This window comes from Marmota monax, unplaced genomic scaffold, assembly GCF_021218885.2.
Source record: "Marmota monax isolate L192 unplaced genomic scaffold, Marmota_monax_Labrador192_F-V1.1 WCK01_AAM20220418_F8-fsc00048, whole genome shotgun sequence".
Lineage (NCBI taxonomy): Eukaryota > Metazoa > Chordata > Mammalia > Rodentia > Sciuridae > Marmota > Marmota monax.
This window is the reverse complement of record NW_026694895.1, coordinates 966,598-983,568: the sequence shown is the minus strand read 5'-3', so window position 1 is coordinate 983,568 and position 16,971 is coordinate 966,598.

Here is a 16,971-nt window from a genome sequence, read left to right as displayed (position 1 = left end):
AGTTCTCTCATTTATAAATTTAAAGACTAAAATTAAAATTGCCCTCAGATCTCAATAGGTCTAAGATGATACAGAATAATGCTTAAGAGACTATCCTCAGTGATAGGTATGAAAACTTGGGTGTATTATTAACTTTTTGCCTTACTTTCATCGGGAAAATAAGAATATTACCTACCTCATTGGGTTACTGGGAGTTATCAATGAATTAATATGTGTGAAGAGCTTAGCACATCTCAATAGTGATTATGGCAATGAAGTTGATGATGATTTTATGGACTGATTCCTGTGAAAGGAGATGAGGTAAGAAAATATTTAGATAGTCTACAAACTCTGTAAAATCCTAGATAGATAAAAACTGTGATTAAACATAGTGATCAAAGGAGAAATTCAGTTGAAAACCTTTGTAATGTATGTTTCATGTGTCTTTATAATTTTTATTAATTAACTAATTTATAGGTATATATGAGAGCAGGATGCATTTTGATTCATTGTACACAACTTTTTATTACTCTGGTTGTACACGATGTAGCATCACACAATATGTGCAGTCATACATGTACCTAGGGTAATGACGTCCATCTCATTTCACCACCTTTTCTACTCCCATTCACCCTTCTCTCCCTCCCTCCCCTTTACCCAATCTGAAGTTCCTCCATTCTTCTCATGTCTTTATTATTTTTAAGGCAACTTGTGCCTTAGACAACTCATCATTGGGTAAATAAGTCTCAAATTTTATTAACTGTTTTGAATACCAAATTACACTAAATTTAAACATTTGATTTCAAGTGTAGGCATTGAACAACAACCAAATATAAGTTTTATTAGAAACAGACTCATTGAAAGTGATGACAAATACATTATACCTTGTCTTGTCCTTATCCAATTTTATCTCTCACCATTGACCGGGAGATAGATTTTTCTCAGTCATTTGTTCAGAAAATAGTAGTTTTTGAAGAGTGGCTCACTCATTCAAGTGGGTTGCAGAACATGTAAATGAAAGTGAAGAGATCTGCATTGGGTTGGGGGTGGGTGTAGCTCAGTGATAGGATACTTGCAGAGCATTTGCAAGGGTCTGGGTTCAATGTCCTGTGCTAGAGAGAGAGACTGAAAGAGATATCTGTGTTATGGCTTGGATATTAGCTGTCTCCCAAAAGCTCCTGTTAATGAAGAAACATTCAGAGGTAAAGTGATTTGATTATGAGAACTGTAAATTAATCAGTCCATCCTGATTTGAATGGACTGGGTAATAACTGTAAGCAGGAAGGGTATGGCTGGAGAAGGTGGGTCCTTGGGGGCAAGTCCTGGGAGGGAGCATCTTCACTGTGGCTCCTTCCCCTTTCTCTTTCTCTCTGATTCCTGACCCCGTTATGAGCTGAGAATCTTTTCCCCACTGGGTCCTTCCACTTAGATGTTCTGTTTCACGTCACGGGCCCAAGGAATAGAATCAGCTGCATGTGGACTAAGACCTCTGAAACCTTGAGCCCCAAATAACCTTTCTCCTCCTCTAAGTTGTTCTTGCCAGGTGTTTTGGTCACAGCATCACAAAAGCTGATTAAAACATCTGCATTGTGTTTCTTGCTCTCTTTATTTTGCCTTACTCAGCTATCTTTGATCAAGATTCTTAATTTTTCTGTTTCTAAATAAGGTATTCTTAAAAGCTACACAAATACTATACACCCCTATCCTACATCATTCAAAGAAAACCAAAAGTTAGAATCCAGATCTCATCTTTGGATTCAATACACTTTTCTTGAGATACTGAACATATTACTGTTGTTCAAAATGTCCAAATGTCAAAATGAAGTCTTCTCAATACACTTTTCACTTCCTCTTCTTTTCTCCCCCCTCAAGACAGAGCCACCTTGAACATTATTTTGCAAATCCACACTCAGAAATACTTAGCTGCATAGTCCTGTCATAGACGATACTTCACATATCAGTGAAGCAACCATATACCACCCAGAAGTAAAAGTTCTACATTTTTCTACATTCTCTCAGTTCAGATGAACAGAACCAGCCCTTACCAAAATTATTAATAAGGTATTTTTAGAAATCTAATCTCTTCTTTTGAGAAATGGCTAATGATAAACAGATTTTTTTTATTTTTAATTTTCTGTAACCAACAAGCAGATACCCTACCATGTTAAAATTTTGCAAGATCTAAGAATACATTGGTTTAAAGAGAGGGCCTAAATTGTTTTCCTGCAAATAAAGTACATGTCCTTCATTGGTATATTCAGTAAATTCTATTTTGGGTGCTCAGAGCAAGCCTCACTTTTACTTATTGGATTGATGTTATTTTTCAAAAATTGAGATTCTTGAATTAGTGGGCTGTTGTAGCTAATGAGCACATTTGTCATCACCATATGGTTATTTAATCATCTCCGTAGGTCTATTATGTCTGTCATGAAGTATAAACATGTAAAGAGCAAAGGCTGTGCCTAAACTAATTCACACAGGCCGTATAGCAAGTACACTCTTAATGCCAAGCAAAAGCAATACAAGAGATTGAGAAAAAAGAAAAGAAGAAAGAGCTCAAGTTTGTAATGAAAAACAAAATCCATATCTTCCCATTTGGCACAGAATCCCATGAGAGCAAAAAACAGTGTCTCATTTGCCTTTGTAACCTCAACATCGAATACAGTGCTTGGCATATTCCATATTCATCACATTACTTGTTGACAATAGGTAGATAAATGAGGGTGTTTCAGCCTACCCATAAAACAGTGCAGCATAATGTGCTGCCTAGAAGACCTCCCTCTGTAAATCCAGCCTCCTCATCTGTAAATTGTATGGAATACTCCCTGTCCCACAAGGTGATGGAAAGCAGTGACTGAAAGCAAGCGATGAGACAGGACTGGACCACAGAAGGTACACTGGGGCTGTCTGCAGAAATGGAAACGACATACTTTAAATGAGTTAATAGGCAAGGAAGGAGCACCAATTTCCCCATTCACAAAGTGTCTTCAGATCAGAACAGCCTGCTTTAAAAGGAAGGGGTGAACTTTTCTTCTATATGGAAAAAATTTATAGCTAATCACCATCCCTGAGATGCATTCAAACACTAAAAACAGCAAAGGATCTTCACAAGAGCATCTTGCAACGGTCTAGAATCTTACATCTATGATTGCCCCCTACATTATGTGCTCCTGAGTCATGAGGCATGGAGTCATTCAGGGGCACTAGGGAGCCCAAATGAAGTTGAGCACTGTAAACCTTCTTGGGTCTGCATCTCCAGCCCCACCAAGCTGAGAGACTCCTTCAATGAAGCCACACAACCAGTTCCCATATTTCAAGAGCCTGAAGATTCACTACTGGATATTCTAAATCTCTTTTTCTCTTTTTTATTTACTTTTAATTTTTATTTTAACCGATCCATTTGAACCTGCATCAAGGAAATAGCAAAATAAAATAAAATTATGTCAATCAAAGTTATTGTTTTTAGTTATAGAAATTAGTTTAGTAAGGGCAGAAAAAGGAGACATCAAAACCATGGTTTTTAAATTTTTGCTGTCCCCTGTCAGCATTTGTGAATTGAGAATGAGTGGGACTATTATTCTTAGGTTCTAAAACATACAAAGTGTACTTTTGCCCAAATTAATAATGTAATAAATTTAGAGTGTTCTTTCCTCTTTGATAAAGGAATCTGAGACCAAGGTTAGTGAAATAAATGTCTTGACCAAACCATCAGCCACAAAAACAGACAAACAAAACCAACTTCCTACGTCTTCCTCCCATGACAAAAGGTTAAGGTAATGCAGCTGGTGATGAGATTTATTCAATTTTCCAAGTTGACACACTGGGTCTGCTCATTTACCATCACAACAAAGCACTCTGCGTCCTTGACTTTAGGTTTTATTTTGGATTGTTTTGGTAGAATAAACATCTATTGCTCTAAGAAGGGAAATCATGTGCTCTTGGAGACATTCATCGCCTTACAACCTAAGTAAAGTTACAGAGCATTCCACAGCCCCGTACTGGTATTTACATGGAAGCTGTGCTTGATGGAAATCAACTTTCTTGTGTTCTACACAATCATACTGTTCTACCACTCAATATGATTCTTGTAGGATTCCAGGAATTGTCCCCCATGTGATGTCTTGAGAACAATAAAAAAAATAAAAAATAAAAATTTTTAAAGCCTTGTTTTGCACAACTTAAAAAATATTTTAGAGGCATCAAAACAAAATTATGGATGTGAAATAACTGTTTTTAAAAATTCATCTCATCTTTCCTCCACCTCCAAGCTGTTAGTACCAACTGCAGTTTTTTGAGAGAAGCAATCAGAAACCACAGGGTGGACACAGAGAGAGGGAGTATTTTTGTCATTGCAATAAAATGGAGCACTGTGGCGTGTAATGAAACAGCATCTGCTCTGACTGGTACTGCTAATCTCCCATAGACACTCTCAGGGTTGACCTCCTTCGTAGGCAAAGCACATGACTGCCTACTAGTGTGATTTGGGGGATAAAGAGTCTCTTTGTCCCACAAATATTTACCCTGTCAGTTTTCATAGCCCTAAGATTCCCTTATCAAGTTCTCTTATTGGGGGTTAAGATGTATGGCTTGTTAGCATAGTGATTCTCTGGGAACCCATACGTGGTAGGTCATCATGCAATATTTCTACATGTCCTAGAGACAATACATTTTCAAACTGGGTTCTATTGGGGGTTTCTCCTCATTCTTCAGAGACTCCTAGATTAGCAATTCTCCAAATTTTATGCATACACATGTCTCCTGGGATCTTATGAATATAAAGATTATGATTCAGTAGGTCCAGGGTAGAGTTCAAGATTTCTGTATTCATAAAGAATTCCTTCATGTTGATGCTGCTGGTCCACAGACCACACATGAGTTGCAGGCTCCTAGACTCTTTCCAAAGTCTCCTAGATTGGAACTTAAGACTGATAACCAGCAAGTTTTACTATAAAGGACCAGCTTATAAATATTTTAGATTTGTGGGCCATTACCTGTGTTGCAACCACTCAACTCTGCCGTCATACCAAGAAAGTATCCATAAACATTATGCAATTAAGTAGACATGGCCGTATTACAATAAAGTTTTATTTACAAAACAGGAAGCAGACCACATTTGGTCCACAGATCATAGCGTGTTGACCCCTGTGCTAACTAAGCCTAATAAAGGAAAGAAAAATGTATTCAGAACTCAACCAAGGAAGTAACCAGGAAGCAAACTCTGGGTTTAAATACACTCAAGGAAATTTTGGTATCCCCATTAGAAGCTGAGCCCGGTGCCTTAGACAGACAACACATAAAAGGTGGAGGTATGAGAGCACCAGTCATTTATTCCACATTACAATTTTACATATAACTTGCTTTGTACTCATCTTGGGTTTTCCCTAGAAGAATAAGGATCCCAGGAATAAGACAGGAACAAGGAAAGTTTATGTTCTTCAAGTTCTCGCTGATATACTAGCCTTTTGTCATGCAGAGAAACCACACTAACATTTTTTTCAGCCATCAGAGAAGAAAAGATATCCGTAAAGCACAGTGCAAGGTCTATTGTAAAAGTAAGGCAGGTGCCTCTGCTTTGTCTTGCTAACTGTCAAATCCACTGTATCTATCTACCCCACTCGCAAGAGCCTTAATGTGTTGACATTCTACTCAGCGTTCCTGTATGTCCAAATTCATTTCGTTACTAATCAAATTTTACTGGGAATCCATATTGTAACTGGAATAAGTGGAATTCCTGGGGAAAAAATGAATGAGACGTTCTTGATCCATGCTCCAAGAGTTTATGGTATAGTCGTGTCTTCAGATAAATAATTAGTTCTGCATCAATGTGACAAGAACTATGAGTGCAGAAATACCAGTGCTCTGAGTGATGATAGAACAGAGATATAAAGGTACCTAACTGTGACCTGAAGAGAGGGTAGCCACTGAGCCAGGGTTGAGAGAAGATGAAAGTGACCTAGGAGGGGGAAAAGTATGGGCAATAATCTGCAAGCAAAAGAAGTAGTGTCAGAAGAACTTAAAGGTGTTTAGTGAGACTGAAGCAGAGGACAAGAGGGCAAGGTGAGAGATGAGGCCAAGAGAGTATGAAAAATCCAGACCATTGAAAGGCCTTATAAATAGGATAACCATAAAGCCCTTCAACAAATCAAGAACATATTTGAGAGTGAAAGGAGGGACTATTAATAATTATGTTGAAATAATATGCATAAACTGAGACTATTCCAGGAAAATGGGACATATGGTCAGCCTACTTACAATCTATATGAAAGAGGTAGATCTTTATACAGAGGGCCATGGGAATCTATTAAATATTTAGGGTGAGTGGTGACGTGTCTAGATTTATGCATAAAAATGATCATTCTGGCTGCATTATAGCAACAGCGAGGGCAGGAAAATCACTAGAAGTACTGTAATATCTAAGTAAGAGATGATGGTACTGTAACATCCAAGTGAGAGATGATGGTGACCTCCAATAGGTACTGACAACTGATATGGGAAAATTGGATAGAGTTAAGAACTACTTGGGACTTGGGACAGGAGGACTTGGTTATTGATTAGGTTGGTTGATTATGGGTGGTAAAGAGAAAGAGGACAGGGAGTCAAGAATGAATCCCAGACCTCTACCCTGAGCAAGTTGCTCACAGTAGTACCATTCAAGAAGGTTGGGAAGCAAAGGAGTTGTTTTAGATATGACAGATTTTAATAACAAGTACAGTTTTGTTTATATTAAGTTTGAGAGGTTATGAAACATCCAGGTGGAAATAACAATAGGCAATGGTATAGAGAGAGATTTGAGAACATTTGAGAGCAAATAAGAAAAGATCAGACTGGAGATCTGATTGGATTATCATTGCCTATTTGGTACTTGAGACCCCTATTGCCCATGGAAAGTGTGGAGCATGAGAAGAGAGAACTGCCCAAGAGAGCAGGTGTGAATTTCACAGGCCCTAGTCAAAGCATGCAAAAAAAAAATGTTAACTTCCTTTATTTTGGAAGAACGTGCATCCTAATTTTATAGTATCTCAAATAAGGTCCTTGGTTGAGTAAATTCTTTTCCTAAAAGTTACTATTTATTTATTATTTATTTATAGTATTTATTTATTTATTTGTTTTACTTCATATAAAAATTGAACACTTTTAATAAGTTGGTAAGTAAGAATAACAACTTAAATTGTGGAAATTTATTTATTTATTACACCAGATATTTTCTTTTTTTTTCTGGTTTTCCATACATATTTTTTTAAATTTATATATGACCAGACATTTAAATAGTCTGGCATTTAGTTGGCTTTTGATTGTGCCTCTAATTCTAACAGATATCCTGACTGTATAGGAACCAGCAGTGAACACAGCCATGATTAAATTAAAACACATCTTGTAGTTAGAAATTCCTAAATGAGACAGTGATTTAAAATGGATATTCTTAGCGAATTCTTAGCAAAATGAGGCAAAGGGTTGATTCTGAGACTGTTGGGAGAAGGTCAGGAACTTTTCTTGGATTGGATTGGCTAATCTGGATGTGGCTCAAGCGGTAGCGCGCTCGCCTGGCATGCGTGCGGCCCGGGTTCGATCCTCAGCACCACATACAAACAAAGATGTTGTGTCCGCCAAAAACTGAAAAATAAATATTAATAAAAAAAAATGTTCCCAAAACAATATCAATTTCATTCCATCACAGCATTTGCAACTGGTACTATTTCCTTGCCATCTTCCCACTGGAATGTATGCCCCTTGATAGCAGAGACCGTATGGTGTTCCAGGTTGCAGCCCAGTGCCATCTGCAGTGCCTGATAGGTAATAGATTCCTTGAATATTTTTGAATTAATAAAGAATGAATGGAAGAGAAGGAGATAGTTGTGGTGTTTTCCTCTCCATTGTTCTTCCTGATACGCCTTCATTAAACTTGTCCTTGTTGCTTTTGGATAGAGTACCTTCACTAGTTCAAGGGGTCTTTGGACATAGAGCATTGTGCTGGTCTCCTATTTTGGTCATAACACCTTGTATCAGGATCTCTGAAAACTTTCAGTTGGACAGAAAAAAAAAATCAACCACTTAAAAGAGAAGTGCTTACTACCACTTATTGTTACTCTGAAAGAAACACCACAAACAACAAAAGTACTTCTCTGTTTTATCAGCAATGCTAAATCTTGGCAAAGAAACAAGAGAAGAATGGAAGCAAGGGAAAGGAAAAGAGAGTAAGGGGGTTCAGAGTAGATTAGTAACATCAAAAAATTAATTATCGGTAGTTTCTCATTGCAGAAATGTAGATTCTAAGAGGTTAACAGATTTGCTAAAGAAATAATCAGGGCAATTTAACTTAGGGATGAGTAGCCAGAGAATAGAATTTACAATTTTCATTCTTCATGCATGAAGAAGTTCTCTTCAAAAATGAATAGAATAAGCCAGGTGTGGTGATGCAGGTCTGTAATCCCAACAGCTAAGGCAGAAGGATTGTAAGTTCAAAACAAGCCTCATCAATTTAGCAAGGCCCTAAGAAACTTTACAAGACCCTGTTTCTAAATAAAATATTTTTTAAAAGTGGGGGATATGGCTAAGTGGGCACTTTACCACTGGACAGACAAATGGACAGAATAAAGGCTGGTGGTGTAGCTCAGTGGTAGAGTTCTTGGCTACCATATGCAAGGCCCTGGGTTCAATCCCCAGTCATCCATCCATCCATCCATCAATCAATCAATAAAAGAATGAATAGAAATAAGACCTACGTTTGACATGGAAACATCTGAGTGTTTGCCTTGATAAATTCCTTATATTAAATCACATGCAAGAATTGACAGACTTCCCATTGACTGGGTAACAGATGACAGATTCTGGAGGCAATTAAAATAGCAATTTACTAGGTAATGAACACTAGAACATGAAATGGAAACAGCAGCTGTGATATTGCTGCTAAAGAATTTGTCCTACCTTTTTATTTACTGATTACTCACATTTCAAAAGAGAAAGATGAATCCAAAGTAGAGTCATCTTTCCATATCTATGGGTTCCACATCTACTGATTCAACCAAACAAGGGTAGAAAACATTTGAAAAGAAATTGTGTCTGCACTGAATACATACATATTTTTTTCTTGCCATTATTCCCTAAAAAGTGCAGCATAACAGCTATTTACATAGCATTTACATTAGATTAGGTATTATAAGTACTCTACAGATGATTTAAAGCATATAGAAGGATATGCATAGATTATATGCAAATACTACTCCATTTTACATAAGGGACTTGAGCATCGTGGATGTTGGTATTCACATGAGGTTGCAAAAGCAATCCCTCATGGATATGAAGGGATAACTGTACTTCAGTCCACCCCATCAGCTAGCTTCATTCCAAACAATCTTTCCAAACCAACAGAGTAGGGTCCTTTGATGTGCTGACAGGGTTAGTTTTCCCACAGAGATAACCTCATTGGTAGAGATTAAGTACTTTCCCTTCCAAAAATAATTCCCCCAAATTCTTTAGAGGTCTAAAGACATCCATCACATGTTCAGTTTTTATAAGGAACTGTTTAAGAAAACAGTCCAAATAAGATAAAGTAGTTGTTGAAACATATACTGATCAAATAAACAAATATAGTGACAAATAAATAGATGACTGAAGAACTGAATGCATGAATGATAAATTAAAATATGTAGTGGCCAGAGTAAAGACAGTTAAGTCAGAAGTTTAATTGTCCCAAGATCCATTTTACCCTTCTTCCTATGCACATGGTCAAGAAGCTAGACAAGTGCTCTCCAGTCTCCACAGTGAGATGTATACCACTTCCAGGCCATTTTTAACTTAAACTACTTCCTGGATTTTTGACTTTCCTCTTACCTTGAGCTGAAACTTTGACACGACAGCAACTCTGCTTCAACTAGGAAGGTAAATACCTTACCTTAGGGACTGGTAGAACTGCAGTGAGAAGAAACACAGATCCCTGAATGTCCTCATGAGGCAGAGTTGCCTAAACAAATTAGACCAACCTGACTATTATATGAAGGGGAAGAAATTAATATCTTATTTAACCTACTGTATTGTAGGGATCTCTTTATTATACTTGCTGATACTTTATAATTAATACATTAAGCAAAAGCATCAATGAACACAAGGAAGGAGCTGAGGAGGATTAAAGACAGCCTTAATCTTCTTCCCAAGCAGTCACCTTTCTAAGGAAGGTCTTAAAATAAATTATTGCAGACATTTCTTCCTGATGATATAAAACATTTTGAGAGATTTTGAAAAATCAATAGTATTTTTTGTGAGAGATTTTATATAGGGATTGTGTTAGTCAGCTTTTAATCACTATAACAAAATACCAGAGTTAATCAACTTATAAAGAGGGAAAGTTTATTTTGGCCCACAGTTTTGGAGATTCTAGCCCATGTTACTTGGCTTTCTCGGCTTGAGTCTATGGCCAGGCAGCACATCATGACAGAAGCACATGTTGAAGTAAAACCACTTGCCTTGTGGATATGTAGATAGAAAGTGAAAGAGGGAGAGAGAGACATGGGAGAAAAGACCAGACTCCTACAACTCCCTTCAAGATCATAGCCCACTGACCTAAAGACCTCTAGTTAGGTCCCGCCTTTTAAGGGTTCCACCATCTCCCAATACTGCCACTCTAGTTTCAAGATTTTGACGTTAGACAATTGGGAAAGTAATTTTACCAAATTCAGAAATTGGGAAAGGAAGGCAGCCAGTTTTGGAATAAAGTAATAAATAGAGTTTTTCAAATGTTTATGAGTTTGTTTTGTTTTTTTTGTTTGTTTTTGGTTTGTTTTGTTTTGTTTTTTAATGAGGAAGGCATTTGGGAGTTGATTTCCTTGGAGGAACATTTAGTTAAAAAGTATCTTTTCCAGCGAACTTTATACACCAAAATGCAAGAGGAATTTCAAATGGAGAGACACAGACTATTATTTAAACAGTTGCTCCTAGACGCTCTCCTCAGAAAACTGAGCTTGATGTCCTCTTCCTATATGCTACAACCTCTATTAAGGTTCAAAGAAGAAAAGTGGGGCCTGACTGTGAAAGTTGTTGGAATGATTTCAGTACAGACATAGTTCAGAAGACGACTGTAAAAATTCAAGAGTCCGAGGCCTGACTAAAAGAGAGCTATCACTTTACAAAGATTGGGCTCCAGGAAACAGGGAATCCTGAGCTAAAAACTAATGCTCCTTGGTGGCCCAGCAATCAGTGTTTTAAAACACTGGTTAAGGATGACCTCAAAACTTTGTGAGATGGTGGAAAGGGATGAAGGAAGAGGAGGAGGGGGAGGAGCGACAGTTGTTGAGTGAGTTCTACATGCCAAGAATATCAAGTTAAATATAGGTTAACTCATTTTATCCTGACAGTAACCCTAGGAAAGAGAGCCTATTGGTATTCCATATTGCAGAAGAAGAAACGAAGACACAACAAATCATCTAGACTTACATTAAAATCTAGGTTGATTGGCTCCAGAACTCTACTTTCTACCACCCTACCCTACAGTCTCCTTTTGAGTTCAAATGTACACACCATGTATCATGTTGTCATTGTCCTGAGAAACATGGGTTTGCAGGTCAGGTCTTCATGCTTCTGCCTCTGGATTGCTACAGAAGGTTTCTAATTGATTGCTCTATTTCCAGTCTTGCCCTCCACTGAATTCTAGCACATTTTTCCAAACTACTATTTTGTTTCACTCATCCATATCCACCCATTAGCAGTTTTAATGTTCTGGAGGACAAGGAAGACTTTGTCTTGTTTTTCCCTCTGCAAGCCAGCAGAATACTTGGCTCTTTGTAAATATGTGATTAATATTTGGCAAATAAATTAATGCCCATAGGTGAATCAGGGGGAAATTATAAAACCAACAGCATTTAGTCACCCCTGCAAGTCCTGTCTCAACTATCAGCTTTTCTGGGTATTCATCCCTAAATCCTCATGCAGGATACATCTCTTCTTCCCCTCTGTGGTTGTGGGTCATGGGAGCATTATTATACTGAAGTTTGGGAGGAATGGTTGCTATATTTCTGGCAGCCTTATACAGTCTAGCACACCTGGCTTATACTAAGTGCTCAATAAATATTTAATTACTGAAAGTAGGAAACCACTCTGGGAGGTGCTTGGAAACTTTGTGTTATTTCATATATAAAGTAGCATCCTTAAACTGATTGAGTGGCAACTAGAACTAACAAATGCATATCAAGATTAGGCAATGGCTGATTGCTAATTAGCAGTCTCCTGTAATAAACCTGGCACTTATCTAGTTTCTAAGCACAAATTCTTTCCCCTGCCCAAATCTCACAGGTGACTTTTTAAACCATTGACATAATCTTTTCAGTGTATTTCTCCATTTGTCCCCCAAACCCTACTCTCACCCATAAACAATAACCTTAAGGAGTTGTTTTTTTTTTTTTTAACATGTGTCTCTTTTCAATTCTTGCAAAATTTGATAGAGTGAAACATTTTACAATTCTGATTTCCTGGTTCCATGCAGCAGTCTAAACATTTGTTTTTAGATTTGAGTTCTGGGTATTTCCTTAGACTGTTCAACTAAATGCCCTTGGAAGAGGTACTGGGTTGTATATCTGGTACTATGTTCAAACCTCTGCCTGACCTTTTAAACTGATTACAGGTCCCCTCCCTGCAGTGTCTGAATCCTTCTCAACGCATTGCTCAAGACAGTCACTATTAAACAATCAGATAAGGCCTAAGCAATGTTCCTAAAGCTCAAGATTTATCTGCTCACACCACCAGCCTATCTCCAATGTTTTCCAATCACTGCCCCGTCTCTCTCTTTCATTCTTATGTCCCAGAATCACCTAAAAACCCTGAATAGGTAAAGTTGCTACACTTATCAGTGTTCTTCCTTATCCCAGGACCTTGAAGATTTCCCTGTCCATTCAGTTCTTATCGGTTTCAAGGACTGTATTATGAACTACTTGCTTTCTTCCTCTTTCTGATTTTTTAAAATATTTCTGACATGGGATTCAGAAGTAAAGATTCTTAACTCAGGTTACAAGGTCTTACAAATTAGTGAAATTACCTATGCTTCTAAATTTCCAGGGTGGAAAAACTATGAAGGCTCAGAAACAGATTGGAGAATATAAAGAAAAGAAACCCCTGAAGAATCCAGAAAGAATCCTGAAGTCATATTAAACATACATAGTCTTAACTCTCTCCATTAGCACATTATCATGGTGAGTGCCAGATCTGTTCAGAGTAACTATTGGAACTGGGTGGCCCAAGTAGTAACATCAATAGCTAGACAATGGGATAATTCCTATGTAAGATGTATAATACTTCCAAAATCCAGCCCTCATTCCTATAGTGACCCTTACCATAAACACCTGAAACTCAAGAAACAGACATTTTTTTTTATTTGCTGATATAACTTAAGATAAAATGAATCCACACTTGTTGCCCTCACCAGTGTACTTTTTCACTGAGAAACTGCTCTTCCCTTATCCCATGTTATTAAGACCAATCATTTTCCAGTCCATCATGACTGACCCTCAAAGTAGGCAGCCAATCTCTCCCAGACATTTTTTATATCTGGATGCTAAGAAAAACTGTGTGAGCTACATAAGACTGAAATTAACCATAATTCCCCTACATAGAGAAAGTCTCACTTAAAAACCAAGCTAACATAGAAGAAAACAGACCTAAGAGAAAAATGCCTCCTGATTTCTGAGGCTCTAGGTATACTAATACCTTACCTGTTCTACCATTAGTAGTTTGAGATGTATTTTTGTCACCAGAAGAAATCTGATAAATGTATATTTATGTATATAACATTATGGTTTTTTTTAACTTTGCAGGATTGGAGATTGATTCTAGGGTCTTGACATGCTAGACAAACATTCTAACACTGAGAAATATCCCCAGTATAAATACATATGGAATATTAACTTGAAATCTAGGAGCCTAGACTGTGCATTAAAATATGGACATCAGAGTTGCTACTGTTTTCCAACTTGTTATATCTAAACCATTCACCTGAGTTGCCACTATCTAAGGTCAAAGGATGAGCTAAAAAGTCAAAGCAAGAACCCCTTTAGTTAATGCCTTTCCTCTTTGATGGCACTGTTTCCTGAATACATCTTCTATGTTATTTTCAAAACCATTAACATCCCTCCCAGTAACACACATGTAACCTTCTGCTTTATACTTGTAGTTGTAAATAATGTCTTTCTCCCTGGCTATAGTGTAAGACCCTTAAAGAAAGAAACTCTGTTTCATACTCATTTGGGTCCCTCAGAGCTCAAAGGAGAAGATCTAACTGTCTCAATAGTATTCTCTTGGGATTTTTTGAGTTGTTATGTGAAGTATTGATTTTCCAAAGCAGATTGCTGAAGTGATTCATTGTGATTCTGGAGTTTCATTAGAGGCAGCAACTGCAAAGCAATTACTAAAACAGATTCTGGGTGAAAAATAGTTTGTTGCCGTTGAATGTGGGCTCAAGCCTACAATTCTGTAGACTCAGCTTCTTCCAACTTAGTGCAGTCCCTAGTTAAATATGCTAGGCAATTGTTCACTTATTTACTTCTATGTTGCAAAGCTAGAATAACTTTGGGGATTGGAGCATTCTGGTGAATGGCAATGGCTAACTTGAAATCCTTTCATGTTTCACTCATTGCTAAAAAAATTTTTCAGAAATGTGTAAGTTTCCACTTTACCAAGTAAAAATAGAGCATGATTTCATGTTTATTTGGTACAATCTATTTTATTGTCTTGAGGTTATCATTGGGAATATTAATTCTGTTTGTCATTTAGACATAGAAAGTATGTTTTCTCAGCCCCCCAATACATATGGGAATATAATTTTAATTAAATTCCTGAGAAGACTGTTACCTTTGAATTTGTTTACTTTACCCAGAAACTGAATGCACTGGGAAATGTCAAATCAGCTGGAGGATTTGCAGTTCTATTATACCATATTGGGATGGAGTGAAAATTCATGAATGAAATTTTCTTTTATGTGCTATACTAACTGTTCAATGTTTTGTAACCCCTCAGTAAGCCAGAGTTGACACATGAAGAGACACAAATGCTATTATAGTATACACACACGGAGGGACCTGAATTTTTTAAGGCACAAGGAGCAGTGGAAATGCCAGTAGACTTAATTTGGTCAATATCTATATTTGTTAGACTACAAGGAAGAGCAGATCTTCAAGTGTATGTTTACATTCCATGAAAAAGAGATTTGGAAAAAGATACCACAAAAAAGAACAGAAGAGATCCCAGCCACAAATTTTTGGAAGCTGGAAAACAGATGGGTAGCTTAGCAGACCCAAGAAGCTGAATCCTAAACTGGCAGGAATAAGAGCTGAGAAACAACTCATTTTACACTGTAGAACCCCCAAAGACTCGGGAATTGCTGGCACCAGGTACCTCTAGAGGCATGACAGTAGGTTAAAAGAGGGTGGTTGGTTGCAAGGCTATTTAAGAAGTACTTAGCACCCAAGATTCCCTCACCCTCTTGGCAGAAGACTTGAGTTCTTTCCCTGGAGAAGGTAAACTAGGTAATCTCTGGCACAACTGTCAGACACAACTAACAGAAGGTGTCTTAACCCTAAAAGATAAGAGAATGTGTAAAAATTTATGTGTTAAATGTGACCCTCCCTAGCTTTTGCTCCAGTTGGATTCCTTAGCATTGGCAGACTGGCATATGCCCTCTAGGTCAAAATTGTAAGAATTTTCTCTAAGGAATATGATGAGCCAAAAAGAAAAGTCTTCAAGATAATGATGTTGGAAGCTCTTTAATTAAATGGCTCACCCATGCACAGAGAGCTTTCAATTAGTTTTTCAGGGCCCATTCTAACATATAATCAGCAAACATCTGGCAGACAATTCTAAGATGAAGGCAAAAGTCAAAGCTAACAAGACAAGGATAAAATGTAGGAGAAACAAAGAATTTATTTTCATGAAAAAGGAAACCTAGAAAACAACACTGAGCTATAATTAATATCCTGAGAATTCAAAGACAAATATCGCAACCATTGAACACGAACAGGAATGTGTGTGTGTGCACGTGAGTGTGTGTGTGTGTGTGTGTGTGTGTGTGTGTGTATATATATATATATATATATATACATGTATTCAGAAACAACACAAAAATCCTTTGGAAATTTAAATGGTAGGAAAAATGAAAATTCAAAAGCATCCGAAGATAAAGTTAAGAAAATCTTAGCAAAAAGTAGGGCAATACAACATAATATGGAAATAAGGGAGAAAACATAAGAAGATTTCAGGAAAAGCCCAGATGGTCTAAAATCTGATTAACAGGTGTTCCTGAAAGGGAAAACAGAGAAAATGAGGGGAGAGAATCTTCAAAGAAATAATTCAAGAAATTTTTCCAAAACTGAACAATATAATTTTCTGAACTGAAAAGGCTTCTCAAAAGCTCAGCATGAGGGAAGGAAAAAAACCACACAGTATCAGACACCTCTTAGGTCTCATCAGATTCTTCTGGTCTCCCTTGTCTCCTGCTTTGGTGTCTACAATAGCCAGGCTTTGCCAAGCTTCACGTATGTCATACCTCTCGCCAGCACTCTATGCCTTAACTTGCCCTATGACTCTTCAATTGGAACTGAGGAATGAGATGTCCCCATTCCCTCTATGATACAAACACGTGTGCCCACCGTAAAGTTCAGGGCAGACCTTTGACCAGTAGGACGTGGGAGCTGATACCTTTTCTTTCCCTTTTTCCCCTCAGATGGATAATCCTCAGATGGATTCCATCCTGGAGGATAAATCCATGATTTCAGACTGCTCGGAAGTCATCTTTATATTGACTTACTTCTTTTCTGCTTCATGTACCTTGTCCCTTATTCCTGATTTCTGGATTTAAACACCCAATTAATAGCAAATAGGCATTTTCCTCAAGTTTACTTTCCAGTATATAAACTTTGTGGGATGTAATTTGCATACCAAAATACATCATTGTGAAATTGTATAATACCAGGGATAAAGAAAAAAAATCTTAAAAGCTTATAGAAAGAACAAATATGGGAG